This window comes from Rana temporaria, chromosome 12 (assembly GCF_905171775.1).
Source record: "Rana temporaria chromosome 12, aRanTem1.1, whole genome shotgun sequence".
NCBI lineage: Eukaryota > Metazoa > Chordata > Amphibia > Anura > Ranidae > Rana > Rana temporaria.
The window spans coordinates 145,151,106-145,171,454 of NC_053500.1; positions in this window are offsets into that span (position 1 = coordinate 145,151,106).

A 20,349-nucleotide genomic window follows, 5' to 3' on the forward strand; every position below is an offset into this window, starting at 1 on the left:
CGACCAGAGTTAGAGAACACATGGAGGGGCCCCGGGGGGGGGACTGATCATAACAAGCATCCAATCCCAGCTCCCCTGTATTATATATACCATCACTGAGTATATATACTGTGTGATATCTCCTATGGGGGCCACACACCCACCAATCTCATTCCATGGACCAATATAGCGGCCATACACACAGGGGGCTGGATTCAGGTAGCTGCGCCCCTGCTTAGGCCGGCGCAGTGTATCGTATTTTACGCTGCGCCGCCGTAAGTTTGAGAGGCAAGTGCTGTATTCACAAAGCACTTGCCTCCTAACTTACGGCGGCGTAGCGTAAATGGGGCCGGCGTAAGCACGCATCATTCAAATGATGTTGAGGGGGGTGTGTTTTACTTAAATTAGGTTGACCCCGCATGCGCCGTTCGTGAAAAAATCCCAGTGCGCATGCTCGAAATTCCGACGCAAATCGTCATTGCTTTCGACGTGAACGTAAATGACGTCCAGCCCTATTCGCGAACGACTTACGCAAACGACGTAATAAATTCAAATTTCGAAAGCGGGAACGACGTCCATACTTAACATTGGCTGCGCCACCTAATAGCAGGAGCAACCTTACGCCGAAAAAGCCTAACGTCAACGACGTAAATAAATTGCGCCGGCCGTACGTACGTTTGTGAATCGGAGTATCTAGGTAATTTGCATACTCTACGCCGAAAAACAACGGAAGCGCCCCTACCGGCCAACGTAATATTGCACACAATTCTACGCCGCCGCATTCAAGTTACGTCGGCGGAGGAAGCCTATTTTTTTTAGCGTATCTGCCTTTGAGAATCGGCGTAACTATACGCCGGCGCAGATTTGAAATTACAAGCTTCCTGAATCTACCCCAGGGCCGCCATCAGAAATTAGAGAAGGGGGGTGGGGGGTATAAAAAATATATAAAAAAAGGGGGCCCTTTAATAAAAATAAAAAAATTATATAAAAAAAGGAGGAGGGGGGGGGTTCCACCACCCGGGGCCCTGGGGACCTCTGGGCCCTTTAAAAACTAAAAATAAATTATATATATAAAAAAAGGGGGGTTGCCATCCGGGGGCCTCCGGACCCCTTACAAAAAAAAAAAAAAGGGGGGGGGGTGCCCCTGGGGACCTCCGGCCTCTAACAGGTGTACTGCCTGTACCCCCCTGATGGTGGCCCAGCATACACACCTCCATAAATAATTAATTTATTTTCCAATTGATCTCTTCCAATAATCGATCTATAATCCACAATCCAATCTATCAATATCACCCCCCCCCCAGGAATTCGATCGACAGCTGGAAGATACGATCGAAAGTTATCGATCACACATCAGGTCAAGCGATCTGATGGATCGAAATTTGATGGTATTTATTAGGAAAGATGGTATCAATAATTTTCCACCTTGGCCGATCTAATCAGGTTGATTGATCAATCGAGTCTTAATAGATCAGAAGAGAAGTTTTGGAAATTCAATTGTTTGCCGATCTATTCGGATCCAATCGATCGGATAGTGAATTAGAAGTGTGGCCACCATGGGTCATATGGAATGATCGTATTGGTAGGTGTGCGAAAGAATCGTGGAGGCGGGGCTGTGAAGAATCATGGAGGTGGGGCTGTGAAGAATCATGGAGGCGGGGCATGGCGGCGGGGCTGTGAAGAATCGTGGAGGCGGGGCTGTGAAGAATCATGGCGGCGGCACTGTGTAAAATCATGGCCGGCAGCGCTGTGAAGAATCATGGGGGCGGGGCTGTGAAGAATCATGGGGGCGGGGCTGTGAAGAATCATGGCGGAGAGGCTGTGAAAAATCATGGCAGTGGCGCTGCGTAAAATCATGGCAGCGGCGCTGTGAAGAACCATGGAGGCGGGGCTGTGAAAAATCATGGCGGCAGCACTGCGCAAAATCATGGTGGAAGAGCTGTGAAGAATCGTAGCTGCAGCACTGCGTAATATCATGGCGGCGTGGGCTGTGAAGAATCATGGCGGAGAGGCTGTGAAGAATCATGGCGGTGGGGTTGTGAAGAATCATGGAGGCGGGGCTGTGAAGAATCGTGGCGGCAGCACTGCGTAATATCATGGCGGCAGGGGCTGTGAAGAATCATGGCGGAGAGGCTGTGAAGAATCATGGCAGCGGCGCTGTGAAGAATCATGGAGGCGGGGCTGTGAAGAATCATGGCGTCGGCGCTGTGAAGAATCGTGGCGGCAGCACTGCATAATATCATGGCGGCGGGGGCTGTGAAGAATCATGGCGGAGAGGCTGTGAAGAATCATGGCGGAGAGGCTGTGAAAAATCATGGCGACGGTGCTGCGTAAAATCATGGCAGCGACGCTGTGTAGAATCATGGGGGCAGGGCTGTGAAGAATCATGGGGGCGGGGCTGCGTAAAATCATGGCAGCGGGGCTGTGAAGAATCATGGGGGCGGGGCTGTGAAGAATCGTGGCGGCAGCGCTGCGTAATATCATGGCGGCAGGGGCTGTGAAGAATCATGGCGGAGAGGCTGTGAAGAATCATGGCAGCGGCGCTGTGAAGAATCATGGAGGCGGGGCTGTGAAGAATCATGGCGTCGGCGCTGTGAAGAATCGTGGCGGCAGCACTGCATAATATCATGGCGGCGGGGGCTGTGAAGAATCATGGCGGAGAGGCTGTGAAGAATCATGAGGCCGGGGCTGTGAAGAATCATGGCGGAGAGGCTGTGAAGAATCATGGCGGAGAGGCTGTGAAAAATCATGGCGACGGTGCTGCGTAAAATCATGGCAGCGACGCTGTGTAGAATCATGGGGGCAGGGCTGTGAAGAATCATGGGGGCGGGGCTGCGTAAAATCATGGCAGCGGGGCTGTGAAGAATCATGGGGGCGGGGCTGTGAAGAATCGTGGCGGCGGCGCTGCGTAAAATCATGGCACTGGCGCTGTGAAGAATCATGGGGGCGGGGCTGTGAAGAATCGTGGCGGCGGCGCTGCGTAAAATCATGGCAGCGGCGCTGTGAAGAATCATGGCGGCATTACGTACACCTGATTGGAGGGCTCAAGCTATGAATCCTATTGAAGGGTTCTGGCTCCAATTCTAATTGGAGGGCCCAAACTACTCCAGCCTGATTGGAGCGCTCTAGCTCCACATTCCGATATAAGGGTCATGTGACGTGATAATGAATGGGCGGCGCTAACACAACACACGATCACCCGCGACAATTGAATGACATTCCCCTCATGTTTGTATCATTATTGTCACTTTGTATAGATGAACCTCCGCTCTTCTATATCGATCTCTATACACCGATCGTCTCTGGAATCTGGCTCTGATTGGTTGCTGGGGGCGGGTCTTCTCGCGTGCCGTCATCTCCGCGGTGTCCGCCATGTAATGGGATTCTCGGTGTCACACAACATGGAACTGAAGTGTTTATTTCATTCATAGCCGATCCGTAATCCGATCTTCTCTGCAGTCATTTGCTGATTAGATCTCCCACAGGAAAATTGTCTGACTTGTAACTGGAAGATAAAATGATAAAGACACTCTGAGGAGGAAGGAAGGAAAGAGAGAAGGAAGGAGGGAAGGAAAGAGAGAAGGAAGGAGAGAAGGAAGGAAGGAGAGAAGGAAGGAGGGAAGGAAAGAGAGAAGGAAAGAGAGAAGGAAGGAAGGAGAGAAGGAAGGAAGGAAGGAGAGAAGGAAGGAAGGAAGGAGAGAAGGAAGGAGGGAAGGAAAGAGAGAAGGAAGGAGAGAAGGAAGGAAGGAGAGAAGGAAGGAGGGAAGGAAGGAGAGAAGGAAGGAAGGAGAGAAGGAAGGAAGGAAAGAAGGAAGGAAGGAAGGAGAGAAGGAAAGAAGGAAGGAAGGAGAGAAGGAAGGAAGGAAAGAAGGAAGGAAGGAAGGAGAGAAGGAAAGAAGGAAGGAAGGAAGGAGAGAAGGAAGGAAGGAAAGAAGGAAGGAAGGAAGGAGAGAAGGAAAGAAGGAAGGAAGGAAAGAGGGAAGGAAGAGAGGAAGGAAGGGACGAAAAAGAGAAGGAAGGAAGGAAAGAGAGAAGGAAGGCAGGAAGGAAGGAAAGAGAGAAGGAAGGGAGGAAGGAAGGAAGGAAGGAAAGAGAGAAGGAAGGAAAAAGAGAAGGAAGGAAAAGAGAAGGAAGGGAAGAAGTAATGGGAGTGAGGATGGAAGAAAGAGGGGGGCAGAGAGGAAGGGAGAAAAAAAGAATGTGAGGAAGGAAGGAAGGAAAGAACAGAAAGAAAGAAAAAAAGAATGAATGGACAGGAGGGAGGGGGAAGATAGGAAGGAAGAAAGTTAGGGAGAGGGAGGGGTGAAAAAAAGGATGTGAGGAAGCAAGGAAGGAAAGAAAGGAGAGAAAATGGAGGAAGGAAGAGAGGGAGGGAGAAGGGAAGATAGAAAAGAAGAATGACAGAGGGAGGGAAGGAAGAGCAGCAGGTAGGGAGAAAGGAAGAAGGGAGAAAAAAAAGATGGAAGGGAGAAAGAAAGAAAGAAAGAAAGAAAGAGAAAGAAAGAAAAGGGAAAACAGAAGGAAGAAAAGAAGAAAGGGAGGAAGGAAGGGAAGAAGGAAGGGAGGGAGGGAGGAAGGAAAGAAAGAAAGAAAGAAAGAAAGAAAGAAAGAAAGAGAAAAGAAAGAAAGAAAGAAAGAAAAGAAATAAGAGAGAAATAAAGAAAAGAAAAGAGGGAGAAAGGAAAGAAGGGAGGGAGGAAGGAAGAAAGGAAGGAAAGAAAGGAGGGAGGGAGGAAGGAAGGAAGGAAGGAAGGAAGGGAGGGGGGATGAAGGAAGGAAGGGAAAAAGGAAGGGAGGGAGGAAGGAAGGGAAAAAGGAAGGAAAGAAAGAAGGGAGAGAGAAAATGGAGCAGGAAGAAAGAAAGGGAGGGAGGGAGAGAGAAAGGGAAGCAGGAAGGAAGGAAGAAAAGAGGGAGGGAGGAAGGAAGGAAGGGAGGGGGGAGGAAGGAAGGGAAAAAGGAAGGAAAGAAAGAAAGAAGGGAGAGAGAAAATGGAGCAGGAAGAAAGAAAGGGAGGGATGGAGGGAGGGAAGGAGAAATGAAGGAAGGGAGGAAGAAGGGAAGGAAAGGAGAGAGAAGTCGATGTAGTAAGGAAGGATGGAAGGAAGGAAGGAAGGAAGGAAGGAAGGAAGGAAGGAAGGAAGGAAGGAAGGAAGGAAGGAAATGGGGAGGAAGGAAGAAAAAAGAAAGTGAGAATGAAAGAGAGAGAGAGAGAGAAATACCGGTAGGAGAAAAAATTGAACGCTATAATCAACTAAAATGAAGCAGAGGATCCGGAGCGAGGGAACACATTGTCACACTGCGACCGGAAGAAGAGAAAAGAAAAGGAAATAGAAAAGGAAAGGGGGGGGGGGGCTGCGCCACGAATGTAGTCGGAAAGCTGCAGTAGCTGATGACAGGATACAAATTGTAGTCATTCACTGGGAAGACTTCATGGTATAAAATAAAGTTTCAATGGAATGTGACTTTAAAAATTGTACATACAGTATATACTATATATACGTAAATATTTTTAGCAATTTGGGACGTTCATTTCTGATTGGTTGCCTTGTCTAGTATGAAGGCCCCTGCGGTCGGTGGCACGTGCACGCTCGCACGCTCGCCAGGAAAAACAAACTTGTTGGGGTCACTCAGGAGATGAGTTTATCTAATAAGGATTTCCCAGCATTGTCCTCTCTATAGATTATATATAGAAGACGACATGTCCTCCCTGAGACTCCCTGATAACATCTATCTATTATATACAGTGTGTGACAAAAGTAAGTACACCCCCCTCACTCACATTTCTTGTATCTTTTCATGTGACAACACTGGAGAAACGACACTTTGTATCTACAATGTTGTGTAGTGAGTGTACAGGGGAAGGGGGAGAGGTGTACACGGGGGGGGGGGGGGGGGAGTGTACAGCTTGTATAACAAATCACTCAACACACAGCCATTATTGTCTAAACCACTGGCAACAAAAGTGAGGACACCCCTAAGTGAAAATCTCCAAATTGGGCCCATCTAGCCTTTTTTTCTCCCCCCCTTTTTTTTGTCACACTCACTTTCTATAAGCCCCTCCCTGTCTACTGGGACTCAAATATCAGGACAATCGGCCAAAATGCGGGACTTTGATGATGGGCGCGCGTGCCGCGCATGTCCTCTGAGTGCGGCCCCCTCGCTGTTTGAAGTGGTCACGCAAAGCTCGGAAATTCTCCTCTTCTCTTTTATCATTCCTATAATGACAGATAACGTCATTATGCAGAACATGGCCGTGGGGGGGGGGGGGGGGGCCGGGCCCCTGACATTACACGGAGGGTCACTATTAAAAAAGAGAGTCTTGTTTGGGATCCCTCCCCCTCCCCCTCCTCCATAGTTACTGTACCGTGATAGATACTAATTATCAGTTCTCTTATCCTTCAAGGAACTCCATTGTCAGCTCCTTGGGTTCCCAAATACTCAACTAACGAGCATGCTCAGTAATGACTCAACTAACGAGCATGCTCAGTAATGACTCGCCGGACACTTTATTACAGTGCCTTGAAAAAGTATTCATACCCCTTGAAATTCCCCACATTTTCTCAGGTTACAACCAAAAAACGTAAAAGTATTTTTATTGGGATTTTATGTGATAGACCAACACAAAGGGGTGGATTCAGGTACCAGCGCTTCTTCTTATGGCATTTCGTATTTACGCTACGCCGCCGTAACTTACAGGAGCAAGTGCAGTATTCACAAAGCACTTGCTCCGTAAGTTGCGGCGGCGTAGCGTAAATGGGGCCGGCGTAAGCCCATGTAATTCAAATGTGGAAGGGGGGGGCGTGTTTTATGTAAATGTATGATGACCCGACGTGATTGACGTTTTGTACGGACGGCGCATGCGCCGTCCGTGTACATATCCCAGTGTGCATTGCTTCCAAGTACGGCGCAACGACGTATTGGTTTCGACGTGAACGTAAATTACGTCCAGCCCTATTCGTGAACGACTTACGCAAACGACGTAATTCAAATTTCGAAGCGGGAACAACGTCCACACCTAACATTGGCTGCGCCTCCTAATAGCAGGAACAACCTTAAGCAGAAAAAGCCTTACGCAAACGACATAAAAAACTACCGCCGGCCGTACGTACGTTTGTGAATCGGCGTATCTAGGAAATTTGCATATTCTACGCCGAAAAAAACGGAAGCGCCCCTTGCGGCCAACGTAATATTGCACACAATTCTACGCCGCCGCATTCAAGTTACGTCGGCGGAGGAAGCCTATTTTTTTAGCGTATCTGCCTTTCAGAATCGGCGTAACGCTACGCGGGCGCATAATTCAAATTACGGTGGCGTATCTGGAGATACGCCACCGTAATAGCTGCCTGAATCTACCCCAAAGTGTCACATAATTGTCAAGTGGAAGGAAAATGATAAATGGTACAAATAAATGTGTGAAAAGTGTGGGGGGGGGGGGCATTTGTATTCGGCCCCCCCTTTGCTCTGATACCCCTAACTAAAATCTAGAGGAAACCAATTGCCTTCAGAAGTCACCTAATTAGTAAATAGAGTCCACCTGTGTGTCATTTAATCTCAGTATAAACGCAGCTGTTCTGTGAAGCCCTCAGAGGTCTGTTAGAGAACCTTAGTGAACAAAACAGCATCATGAAGGCCGAGGAACACCCCAGACAGGTCAGGGAACAGCGGCCTTTGCAGAGGGAGAAGAAGTCACATCCGAGTCGCACCCATCCAAAGTTGCATCAAAATCGAATCGAGCTTGAACCACATTGTTTACTCCAAATTAAAAATTGAAAACAGGGAGCTCATTGGTCGCCCCAGACGGAGTTTTGCCAATCTTTGGATAAAGGGGCCCCATGGAGCGGGATGCAGAGGGCCCTTCACGTGGTGCTGCTGATATTATGCACAGCGCTCTCTCCTTCCCCCCCATTTCCCTTCCTGGACGGAATCTCTCCGCTCTCCCAATATTATCCACATCTGCTTGGAATCAGCGCAGGGAGGGCCGGAGGGGCCCGGAGAGGGGCTCCATCTTCCCGCTCTGTGTACTTTGGGAGACAATGGGCGCTTTTATCGCCAGACACCCCCGGGGGCCCCTATAGCTCAGGTCACTTCCACAAAATCCCGCAGACAGAAGTCTCTGCATCAGTGCAGAATTTCACCTCCGTGACGTCGCTGGCAACTTGCTGCGTCCGCGGGCCGAGGTTCTGATTGGGTGATGGGATATTTGGCCAACGTGTCAGAGCCACACCTGCCAAGGCCACATACAGGATCCGCGGCACTACGGGCACTATGGGGGCCACATACAGGATCCACGGCACTACGGGGGCCACATACAGGATCCACGGCACTACGGGCACTATGGGGGCCACATACAGGATCCACGGCACTACGGGCACTATGGCACTACGGGGGCCACATACAGGATCCACGGCACTACGGTACTATGGGGGCCACATACAGGATCCATGGCACTACGGGGGCCACAGAGTGAGAACATGATGTTCGGAAATGTCACAACAAAGTCACAAATATCTATAATGTCATATCAGGGCCACTGTTAGAAATCATAGGGTCCTGTGCAGCCTACCCCCCCCCCCCCCTTATTGTCTCTCCATACTTCTTCCAGCCCACATCCCCCACTACACCACATTCTGCACCCCCACTACCCCACATTCTGTACCCCCCACTACCCCTTATTCTGTACCCCCCACTACCCCTTATTCTGCACCCCCTGCAGCCCCCACTACCCCACATTCTGCACCCCCACTACCCCACATTCTGTACCCCCCACTACCCCTTATTCTGCATCCCCTGCAGCCCCCACTACTGCACCCTCCACTACCCCACATTCTGCACCCCCCACTACCCCGCATTCTGCACCCCCCACTACCCCGCATTCTGCAACCCCCACTACCCCGCATTCTGCATCCCCTGCAGCCCCCACTACTGCAGCCCCCACTACCCCACATTCTGCACCCCCTGCACCCCCCACTACCCCGCATTCTGCATCCCCACATTCTGCATCCCCCACTACCCCACATTCTGCACCCCCCACTACCTCACATTCTGCATCCCCCACTACCCCACATTCTGCACCCCCCACATCTCCCACATTCAGCACCAGTGAAGGGAACTCTTAAGGCGTCGGCATACCAAGACATTTTGGCCAATTTCATGCTCCCAACTTTGTGGGAGGAGTTTGGGGACGGCCCCTCCCTGTTTCAACATGACTGCGCACCAGTGCACAAAGTAAGGTCCATAAAGACATGGATGAGCGAGTTTGTGGTGGAGGAACGTGACTGGCCTGCACAGAGTCCTGACCTCAACCCCCATAGAACACCTTTGGGATGAATTAGAGCCGAGACTGCGAGCCAGGCCTTCTCGTTCAACATCAGTGCCTGACCTCACAAATGCTCTTCTGGAAGAATGGTCAAACATTCCCATAGACACCCTCCTAAACCTTGTGGACGGCCTTCCCAGAAGAGGTGAAGCTGTTATAGCTGCAAAGGGCGGGGCCAACTCAATATTGAACCCTCCGGACTAAGACTGGGGGTCATTGAAGTTCATGTGTGTGTAAAGGCCGGCGTCCCAATACTTTTGGTAATGTAGTGTACATATGACATGGAGCACAGAGTCCAGCTTTAAAAACTGCTGGGTATTGTGGTTCTTGTGGTTTGTAGACAGACAGCGGCAGATCGTCCAGTAACAGGAGAGGGGCGGAGTTTTGAGGAATCTGGATGTGAGGGGCCGGGGCCGCGTCTTTCCAGGAATTCCCGGATCCAGGTTCATACCAGACAAGCGGTGATCAGGTCTCTGCACATCCTTCTCATGCTAAGCCTCTCCGACTTCAATACAAACACAAGAAACCTCAACGTCCTCCATTCATCACATTCCAGAGAAGATCCGCTTCTCCATTCCAACTCCTCTACACAGGAGGACAGCAGAGGAAATCAGGAGAGGAGAGTTATAGAGGAAGGAGCAGAGTCCTCCAGCAGAGTATATCAGGAGAGGAGAGTTATAGAGGAAGGAGCAGAGTCCTCCAGCAGAGTATATCAGGAGAGGAGAGTTATAGAGGAAGGAGCAGAGTCCTCCAGCAGAGTATATCAGGAGAGGAGAGTTATAGAGGAAGGAGCAGAGTCCTCCAGCAGAGTATATCAGGAGAGGAGAGTTATAGAGGAAGGAGCAGAGTCCTCCAGCATAGAAGAGTATATCAGGAGAGGAGAGTTATAGAGGAAGGAACAGAGTCCTCCAGCAGAGCAGAGTATTTCAGGAGAAGAGAGTTATAGAGGAAGGAGCAGAGTCCTCCAGCAGAGGATATCAGGAGAGGAGCGTTCTGGAGGAAGGAGCAGAGTATATCAGGAGAGGAGAGTTATAGAGGAAGGAGCAGAGTCCTCCAGCAGAGTATATCAGGAGAGGAGAGTTATAGAGGAAGGAGCAGAGTCCTCCAGCAGTGCAGAGTATATCAGGAGAGGAGAGTTATAGAAGAAGGAGCAGAGTCCTCCAGCAGAGTATATCAGGAGAGGAGAGTTATAGAGGAAGGAGCAGAGTCCTCCAGCAGAGTATATCAGGAGAGGAGAGTTATAGAGGAAGGAGCAGAGTCCTCCAGCAGAGTATTTCAGGAGAGGAGAGTTATAGAGGAAGGAGCAGAGTCCTCCAGCAGAGTATATCAGGAGAGGAGAGTTATAGAGGAAGGAGCAGAGTCCTCCAGCAGAGTATATCAGGAGAGGAGAGTTATAGAGGAAGGAGCAGAGTCCTCCAGCAGAGTATTTCAGGAGAGGAGAGTTATAGAGGAAGGAGCAGAGTCCTCCAGCAGAGTATATCAGGAGAGGAGAGTTATAGAGGAAGGGGCAGAGTCCTCCAGCAGAGTATATCAGGAGAGGAGAGTTATAGAGGAAGGAGCAGAGTCCTCCAGCAGAGTATCTCAGGAGAGGAGAGTTATAGAGGAAGGAGCAGAGTCCTCCAGCAGAGTATATCAGGAGAGGAGAGTTATAGAGGAAGGAGCAGAGTCCTCCAGCAGAGTGTATCAGGAGAGGAGAGTTATAGAGGAAGGAGCAGAGACCTCCAGCAGAGTATATCAGGAGAGGAGAGTTATAGAGGAAGGAGCAGAGTCCTCCAGCAGAGTATCTCAGGAGAGGAGAGTTATAGAGGAAGGAGCAGAGTCCTCCAGCAGAGTATATCAGGAGAGGAGAGTTATAGAGGAAGGAGCAGAGTCCTCCAGCAGAGTATATCAGGAGAGGAGAGTTATAGAGGAAGGAGCAGAGTCCTCCAGCAGAGTATATCAGGAGAGGAGAGTTATAGAGGAAGGGGCAGAGTCCTCCAGCAGAGTATATCAGGAGAGGAGAGTTATAGAGGAAGGAGCAGAGTCCTCCTGCAGAGTATTTCAGGAGAGGAGAGTTATAGAGGAAGGAGCAGAGTCCTCCAGCAGAGTATATCAGGAGAGGAGAGTTAGAGGAAGGAGCAGAGTCCTCCAGCAGAGTATATCAGGAGAGGAGAGTTATAGAGGAAGGAGCAGAGTCCCCCAGCAGAGTATATCAGGAGAGGAGAGTTATAGAGGAAGAAGCAGAGTCCTCCAGCAGAGTCTATCAGGAGAGGAGAGTTATAGAGGAAGGAGCAGAGTCCTCCAGCAGAGTATATCAGGAGAGGAGAGTTATACAGGAAGGAGCAGAGTCCTCCAGCAGAGTCTATCAGGAGAGGAGAGTTATAGAGGAAGGAGCAGAGTCCTCCAGCAGAGTCTATCAGGAGAGGAGAGTTATAGAGGAAGGAACAGAGTCCTCCAGCAGAGTCTATCAGGAGAGGAGAGTTATAGAGGAAGGAGCAGAGTCCTCCAGCAGAGTATATCAGGAGAGGAGAGTTATAGAGGAAGGAGCAGAGTCCTCCAGCAGAGTATCTCAGGAGAGGAGAGTTATAGAGGAAGGAGCAGAGTCCTCCAGCAGAGTATATCAGGAGAGGAGAGTTATAGAGGAAGGAGCAGACTCCTCCAGCAGAGTACATCAGGAGAGGAGAGTTATAGAGGAAGGAGCAGACTCCTCCAGCAGAGTACATCAGGAGAGGAGAGTTATAGAGGAAGGAGCAGAGTCCTCCAGCAGAGTATATCAGGAGAGGAGAGTTATAGAGGAAGGAGCAGAGTCCTCCAGCAGAGTATATCAGGAGAGGAGAGTTATAGAGGAAGGAGCAGAGTCCTCCAGCAGAGTATATCAGGAGAGGAGAGTTATAGAGGAAGGAGCAGAGTCCTCCAGCAGAGTATATCAGGAGAGGAGAGTTATAGTGGAAGGAGCAGAGTCCTCCAGCAGAGTATATCAGGAGAGGAGAGTTATAGAGGAAGGAGCAGAGTCCTCCAGCAGAGTATATCAGGAGAGGAGAGTTATAGAGGAAGGAGCAGAGTCCTCCAGCAGAGTATATCAGGAGAGGAGAGTTATAGAGGAAGGAGCAGAGTCCTCCAGCAGAGTATATCAGGAGAGGAGAGTTATAGAGGAAGGAGCAGAGTCCCCCAGCAGAGTATTTCAGGAGAGGAGAGTTATAGAGGAAGGAGCAGAGTCCTCCAGCAGAGTATATCAGGAGAGGAGAGTTCTGGAGGAAGGAGCAGAGTCCTCCAGCAGTGCAGAGTATTTCAGGAGAGTTCTGGAGGAAGGAGCAGAGTATATGTGCAGCAGATGGAAGGAGCACCTGATTTGTCTCTCCTGTGGGCGGGCAGACGATGCTGGGCCAGGTGTGATCAGAGCCCTCCTGGGGTCTTGTTGGCCTCGTATGACCCGTCCCGGGTTTGCAGATAAACACTGCTCACTGCTTTCCACATTATAAACAATTCATGAGTTACGTCGTATTCTTCTTATAAACACGCAGCCAAAAACACGGGCGCTTCGAACTCCAATGAAATACATGACAGAGGAGTGTCCCCCGTACCCCCAAATGTCTGAGATGGGAAACGGGGTCACCTGACAGGGACAGAGGCTTTAGGGGACGGACACGCCCTTAACATATATATGGAATTGTACAGAGACTGATGTGATTGGCTCAGAGGTTTCTGTACAGCGCTGCGGTATATGTCAGAGCTATATACATGTTTAATAATGGGGGCGGGGGGGGGGGTGACTGAGTTGGTGCATTAGAGTGTTAGCTCCTGTGGTGCAGAGACTGAAGTGACGGAGAAAATCGCCATATTTATGGTACAGGAAATAAATAGATAAGATTTCTCTGATTGTAACGTTTTTTTCGTTATCCAATCAGGCGGCACTCGGGATAATTTGTCACCCGCGCCCGCGGCCTGATGTGAGATAATTGGTACTTAGAGGCTTTGCCCCTCCCCCACCACATGATTCTGCCGTCTCCTGTGCTGGCTTTTCACCAAAATTGGAACATTTTACTAAAATCTGAAGATTTATGAGATTTCATTCCCAACATATTATAGGAGGAGAATGATAATAAGAAGAAGGGTGGTCTGATGGTAGGAGGGTGGTCTGATGGTAGGATGGTGGTCTGATGGTAGGAGGGTGGTCTGATGGTAGGAGGGTGGTCTGATGGTAGAAGGGTGGTCTGATGGTAGGAGGGTGGTCTGATGGTAGGATGGTGGTCTGATGGTAGGAGGGTGGTCTGATGGTAGGAGGGTGGTCTGATGGTAGGAGGGTGGTCTGATGGTAGAAGGGTGGTCTGATGGTAGGAGGGTGGTCTGATGGTAGGAGGGTGGTCTGATGGTAGGATGGTGGTCTGATGGTAGGAGGGTGGTCTTATGATAGGAGGGTGGTCTGATGATAGGAGGGTGGTCTGATGGTAGGAGGGTGGTCTGATGGTAGGAGGGTGGTCTGATGGTAGAAGGGTGGTCTGATGGTAGGAGGGTGGTCTGATGGTAGGATGGTGGTCTGATGGTAGGAGGGTGGTCTTATGATAGGAGGGTGGTCTGATGATAGGAGGGTGGTCTGATGGTAGGAGGGTGGTCTGATGGTAGGAGGGTGGTCTGATGATAGGAGGGTGGTCTGATGGTAGGAGGGTGGTCTGATGGTAAGAGGGTGGTCTGATGGTATAAGGGTGGTCTGATGGTAGGAGGGTGGTCTGATGGTAGGAGGGTGTTCTGATGGTAGGAGGGTGGTCTGATGATAGGAGGGTGGTCTGATGGTAGGAGGGTGGTCTGATGGTAGGAGGGTGGTCTGATGGTAGAAGGGTGGTCTGATGGTAGGAGGGTGGTCTGATGGTAGGATGGTGGTCTGATGGTAGGAGGGTGGTCTTATGATAGGAGGGTGGTCTGATGATAGGAGGGTGGTCTGATGGTAGGAGGGTGGTCTGATGGTAGGAGGGTGGTCTGATGATAGGAGGGTGGTCTGATGGTAGGAGGGTGGTCTGATGGTAGGAGGGTGGTCTGATGGTAGGAGGGTGGTCTGATGGTAGAAGGGTGGTCTGATGGTAGGAGGGTGGTCTGATGGTAGGATGGTGGTCTGATGGTAGGAGGGTGGTCTTATGATAGGAGGGTGGTCTGATGATAGGAGGGTGGTCTGATGGTAGGAGGGTGGTCTGATGGTAGGAGGGTGGTCTGATGATAGGAGGGTGGTCTGATGGTAGGAGGGTGGTCTTATGATAGGAGGGTGGTCTGATGGTAGGAGGGTGGTCTGATGGTAGGAGGGTGGTCTGATGGTAGGAGGGTGGTCTGATGGTAGGATGGTGGTCTGATGGTAGGAGGGTGGTCTGATGGTAGGAGGGTGGTCTGATGGTATAAGGGTGGTCTGATGGTAGGAGGATGGTCTGATGGTAGGAGGGTGGTCTTATGATAGGAGGGTGGTCTTATGATAGGAGGGTGGTCTGATGGTAGGAGGGGGGTCTGATGGTAGGAGGGTGGTCTGATGGTAGGGGGGTGGTCTGATGGTAGGAGGGTGGTCTTATGATAGGAGGGTGGTCTGATGGTAGGAGGGGGGTCTGATGGTAGGGGGGTGGTCTGATGGTAGGAGGGGGGTCTTATGATAGGAGGGTGGTCTTATGATAGGAGGGTGGTCTGATGGTAGGAGGGTGGTCTTATGATAGGAGGGTGGTCTTATGATAGGAGGGTGGTCTGATGGTTGGAGGATGGTCTGATGGTAGGAGGGGGGTCTGATGGTAGGAGGGGGGTCTGATGGTAGGGGGGGTGGTCTGATGGTAGGAGGGGGGTCTTATGATAGGAGGGTGGTCTTATGATAGGAGGGTGGTCTTATGATAGGAGGGTGGTCTTATGATAGGAGGGTGGTCTGATGGTAGGAGGGTGGTCTTATGATAGGAGGGTGGTCTTATGATAGGAGGGTGGTCTGATGGTTGGAGGATGGTCTGATGGTAGGAGGGGGGTCTGATGGTAGGGGGGTGGTCTGATGGTAGGAGGGTGGTCTTATGATAGGAGGGTGGTCTGATGGTAGGAGGGGGGTCTGATGGTAGGGGGGTGGTCTGATGGTAGGAGGGGGGGTCTTATGATAGGAGGGTGGTCTTATGATAGGAGGGTGGTCTTATGATAGGAGGGTGGTCTGATGGTAGGAGGGTGGTCTTATGATAGGAGGGTGGTCTTATGATAGGAGGGTGGTCTGATGGTTGGAGGATGGTCTGATGGTTGGAGGATGGTCTGATGGTAGGAGGGTGGTCTTATGATAGGAGGGTGGTCTGATGGTAGGAGGGGGGTCTTATGATAGGAGGGTGGTCTTATGATAGGAGGGTGGTCTGATGGTAGGAGGGTGGTCTTATGATAGGAGGGTGGTCTTATGATAGGAGGGTGGTCTGATGGTAGGAGGGGGGTCTGATGGTAGGGGGGTGGTCTGATGGTAGGAGGGGGGTCTGATGGTAGGGGGGTGGTCTGATGGTAGGAGGGTGGTCTTATGATAGGAGGGTGGTCTGATGGTAGGAGGGGGGTCTGATGGTAGGGGGGTGGTCTGATGGTAGGAGGGGGGTCTTATGATAGGAGGGTGGTCTTATTATAGGAGGGTGGTCTGATGGTAGGAGGGTGGTCTAGTGGTAGGAGGGTGGTCTTATGATAGGAGGGTGGTCTGATGATAGGAGGGTGGTCTGATGGTAGGAGGGTGGTCTGATGGTAGGAGGGTGGTCTGATGGTAGGAGAGTGGTCTGATGGTAGGAGGGTGGTCTTATGATAGGGGGTGGTCTGATGGTAGGAGGGTGGTCTTATGATAGGAGGGTGGTCTTATGATAGGAGGGTGGTCTGATGGTAGGAGGGTGGTCTGATGGTAGGAGGGTGGTCTAGTGGTAGGAGGGTGGTCTGATGGAAGAAGGGTGGTCTTATGATAGGAGGGTGGTCTTATTATAGGAGGGTGGTCTGATGATACAGGGGGACCTGATGGTACAAGGGTGGTCTAATGATACAAGGGTTGTCAGATGTCACAGGGGGGATCTAATGATATATAGGTGGTCTGATGGTACAAGGGTGGTCTAATGATACAAGGGTTGTCAGATGTCACAGGGGGATCTAATGATATATAGGTGGTCTGATACAGGTGTCACCGAGAACCCTTGACTAAAAGGCTGAGGGGGAGGGGAGGCCTCCTGTATTGCAGATGGGAGGAGTGACCGCGTGACAGTGGAACCGCAAGCGGCCAGCCCAGTGTGTACTGTCATGTGTCCCGGGTTACTCTGTGTGGGATAATAGCAACCTGTCTGCAGATCAGTCACCTTCATCAATTAAACATTAAAAATCTCCTCTTGTTGACAGGCGTCGCCATGGCAGCCGGTGACGGTGACGTGTGACGCCCGCAGGCCAAGCATGGCTTAACCCCTTCCCGGCCGGCAGGCTCCCGTTACACCGAGCCAAAGTGCAGGGCGAGGCGGCCAATTAAATCTCACACGGCTTTGTTCTAATGGAAGGAATACTTTGGAACCTGACAGGAGATCGGTGAGCAGAATTCGTATTGCTGAGTCGAGCGTTTGAAGATTTCGCGAGGCGCCCGGAAGAGTGCGAGAGATTCAGCTGCGCCATTGATTTTTTTTTTTGCGCCTCAAAGAATATTTCCTGGGAACATGTCAAAGTAAATGAAAGGTGACCTGATCCTGTCCATCCAGGCAGTCCTCGGCCACGTTCACAAATGTCTGACACAGATCAGACCCTGATGCCAGGGCCGGGACAAGGAGGGGGGCAGAAGGGACGCGTGCCCCGGGCGCAGTGGCTGTATGTAAAGGGGGAGACTCCTGACAGTCTCCATGCCTCTTACTGTTAGGAGGGACTGCAGTGTCACTCCTGTCAGCAGAGGGTTTTTTTTTGTCTGGAGCACTAGCCCTGAGCTCCCTGATGTCCCTTGTTGTAAACATAGAAGCCGACATTCTGGTCCGGTTTCCGTGTTTACAAGTGACAGTGTGCCTCAAATTTCCCAGAGTAGCCTGTCCTGGCAGTGCTTTCTACAGCCTCTCACCTTGTGACTTACTACACAGAGATTCAGTCTAAGCACCATTGGTGATCAGTGAGAAGAATGTCCCTTACATTGGTGATCAGTGAGAAGAATGTCCCTTACATTGGTGATCAGTGGGAAGAATGTCCCTTACATTGGTGATCAGTGAGAAGAATGTCCCTTACATTGGTGATCAGTGGGAAGAATGTCCCTTACATTGGTGATCAGTGAGAAGAATGTTCCTTACATTGGTGATCAGTGAGAAGAATGTCCCTTACATTGGTGATCAGTGAGAAGAATGTCCCTTACATTGGTGATCAGTGGGAAGAATGTCCCTTACATTGGTGATCAGTGAGAAGAATGTTCCTTACATTGGTGATCAGTGAGAAGAATGTCCCTTACATTGGTGATCAGTGAGAAGAATGTCCCTTACATTGGTGATCAGTGAGAAGAATGTTCCTTACATTGGTGATCAGTGAGAAGAATGTCCCTTACATTGGTGATCAGTGGGAAGAATGTTCCTTACATTGGTGATCAGTGAGAAGAATGTTCCTTACATTGGTGATCAGTGAGAAGAATGTTCCTTACATTGGTGATCAGTGAGAAGAATGTCCCTTACATTGGTGATCAGTGGGAAGAATGTCCCTTACATTGGTGATCAGTGGGAAGAATGTCCCTTACATTGGTGATCAGTGAGAAGAATGTCCCTTACATTGGTGATCAGTGGGAAGAATGTCCCTTACATTGGTGATCAGTGAGAAGAATGTTCCTTACATTGGTGATCAGTGAGAAGAATGTCCCTTACATTGGTGATCAGTGAGAAGAATGTCCCTTACATTGGTGATCAGTGAGAAGAATGTCCCTTACATTGGTGATCAGTGAGAAGAATGTTCCTTACATTGGTGATCAGTGAGAAGAATGTCCCTTACATTGGTGATCAGTGGGAAGAATGTTCCTTACATTGGTGATCAGTGAGAAGAATGTTCCTTACATTGGTGATCAGTGAGAAGAATGTCCCTTACATTGGTGATCAGTGGGAAGAATGTCCCTTACATTGGTGATCAGTGAGAAGAATGTTCCTTACATTGGTGATCAGTGGGAAGAATGTCCCTTACATTGGTGATCAGTGGGAAGAATGTCCCTTACATTGGTGATCAGTGAGAAGAATGTTCCTTACATTGGTGATCAGTGGGAAGAATGTCCCTTACATTGGTGATCAGTGGGAAGAATGTCCCTTACATTGGTGATCAGTGAGAAGAATGTCCCTTACATTGGTGATCAGTGGGAAGAATGTTCCTTACATTGGTGATCAGTGGGAAGAATGTCCCTTACATTGGTGATCAGTGGGAAGAATGTTCCTTACATTGGTGATCAGTGAGAAGAATGTTCCTTACATTGGTGATCAGTGAGAAGAATGTCCCTTACATTGGTGATCAGTGGGAAGAATGTCCCTTACATTGGTGATCAGTGAGAAGAATGTTCCTTACATTGGTGATCAGTGGGAAGAATGTCCCTTACATTGGTGATCAGTGGGAAGAATGTCCCTTACATTGGTGATCAGTGAGAAGAATGTTCCTTACATTGGTGATCAGTGGGAAGAATGTCCCTTACATTGGTGATCAGTGGGAAGAATGTCCCTTACATTGGTGATCAGTGAGAAGAATGTCCCTTACATTGGTGATCAGTGGGAAGAATGTTCCTTACATTGGTGATCAGTGGGAAGAATGTCCCTTACATTGGTGATCAGTGGGAAGAATGTCCCTTACATTGGTGATCAGTGAGAAGAATGTCCCTTACATTGGTGATCAGTGGGAAGAATGTCCCTTACATTGGTGATCAGTGGGAAGAATGTCCCTTACATTGGTGATCAGTGAGAAGAATGTCCCTTACATTGGTGATTAGTGGGAAGAATGTCCCTTACATTGGTGATCAGTGAGAAGAATGTTCCTTACATTGGTGATCAGTGGGAAGAATGTCCCTTACATTGGTGATCAGTGAGAAGAATGTCCCTTACATTGGTGATCAGTGGGAAGAATGTCCCTTACATTGGTGATCAGTGAGAAGAATGTCCCTTACATTGGTGATCAGTGGGAAGAATGTCCCTTACATTGGTGATCAGTGAGAAGAATGTCCCTTACATTGGTGATCAGTGGGAAGAATGTTCCTTACATTGGTGATCAGTGGGAAGAATGTCCCTTACATTGGTGATCAGTGGGAAGAATGTCCCTTACATTGGTGATCAGTGAGAAGAATGTCCCTTACATTGGTGATCAGTGGGAAGAATGTCCCTTACATTGGTGATCAGTGAGAAGAATGTCCCTTACATTGGTGATCAGTGGGAAGAATGTTCCTTACATTGGTGATCAGTGAGAAGAATGTCCCTTACATTGGTGATCAGTGGGAAGAATGTTCCTTACATTGGTGATCAGTGAGAAAAATGTCCCTTACATTGGTGATCAGTGGGAAGAATGTCCCTTACATTGGTGATCAGTGAGAAGAATGTCCCTTACATTGGTGATCAGTGAGAAGAATGTCCCTTACATTGGTGATCAGTGGGAAGAATGTCCCTTACATTGGTGATCAGTGGGAAGAATGTTCCTTACATTGGTGATCAGTGAGAAGAATGTCCCTTACATTGGTGATCAGTGAGAAGAATGTCCCTTACATTGGTGATCAGTGAGAAGAATGTCCCTTACATTGGTGATCAGTGGGAAGAATGTCCCTTACATTGGTGATCAGTGGGAAGAATGTTCCTTACATTGGTGATCAGTGAGAAGAATGTTCCTTACATTGGTGATCAGTGAGAAGAATGTTGCTTACATTGGTGATCAGTGAGAAGAATGTCCCTTACATTGGTGATCAGTGAGAAGAATGTTCCTTACATTGGTGATCAGTGAGAAGAATGTCCCTTACATTGGTGATCAGTGGGAAGAATGTTCCTTACATTGGTGATCAGTGGGAAGAATGTCCCTTACATTGGTGATCAGTGGGAAGAATGTCCCTTACATTGGTGATCAGTGAGAAGAATGTCCCTTACATTGGTGATCAGTGAGAAGAATGTTC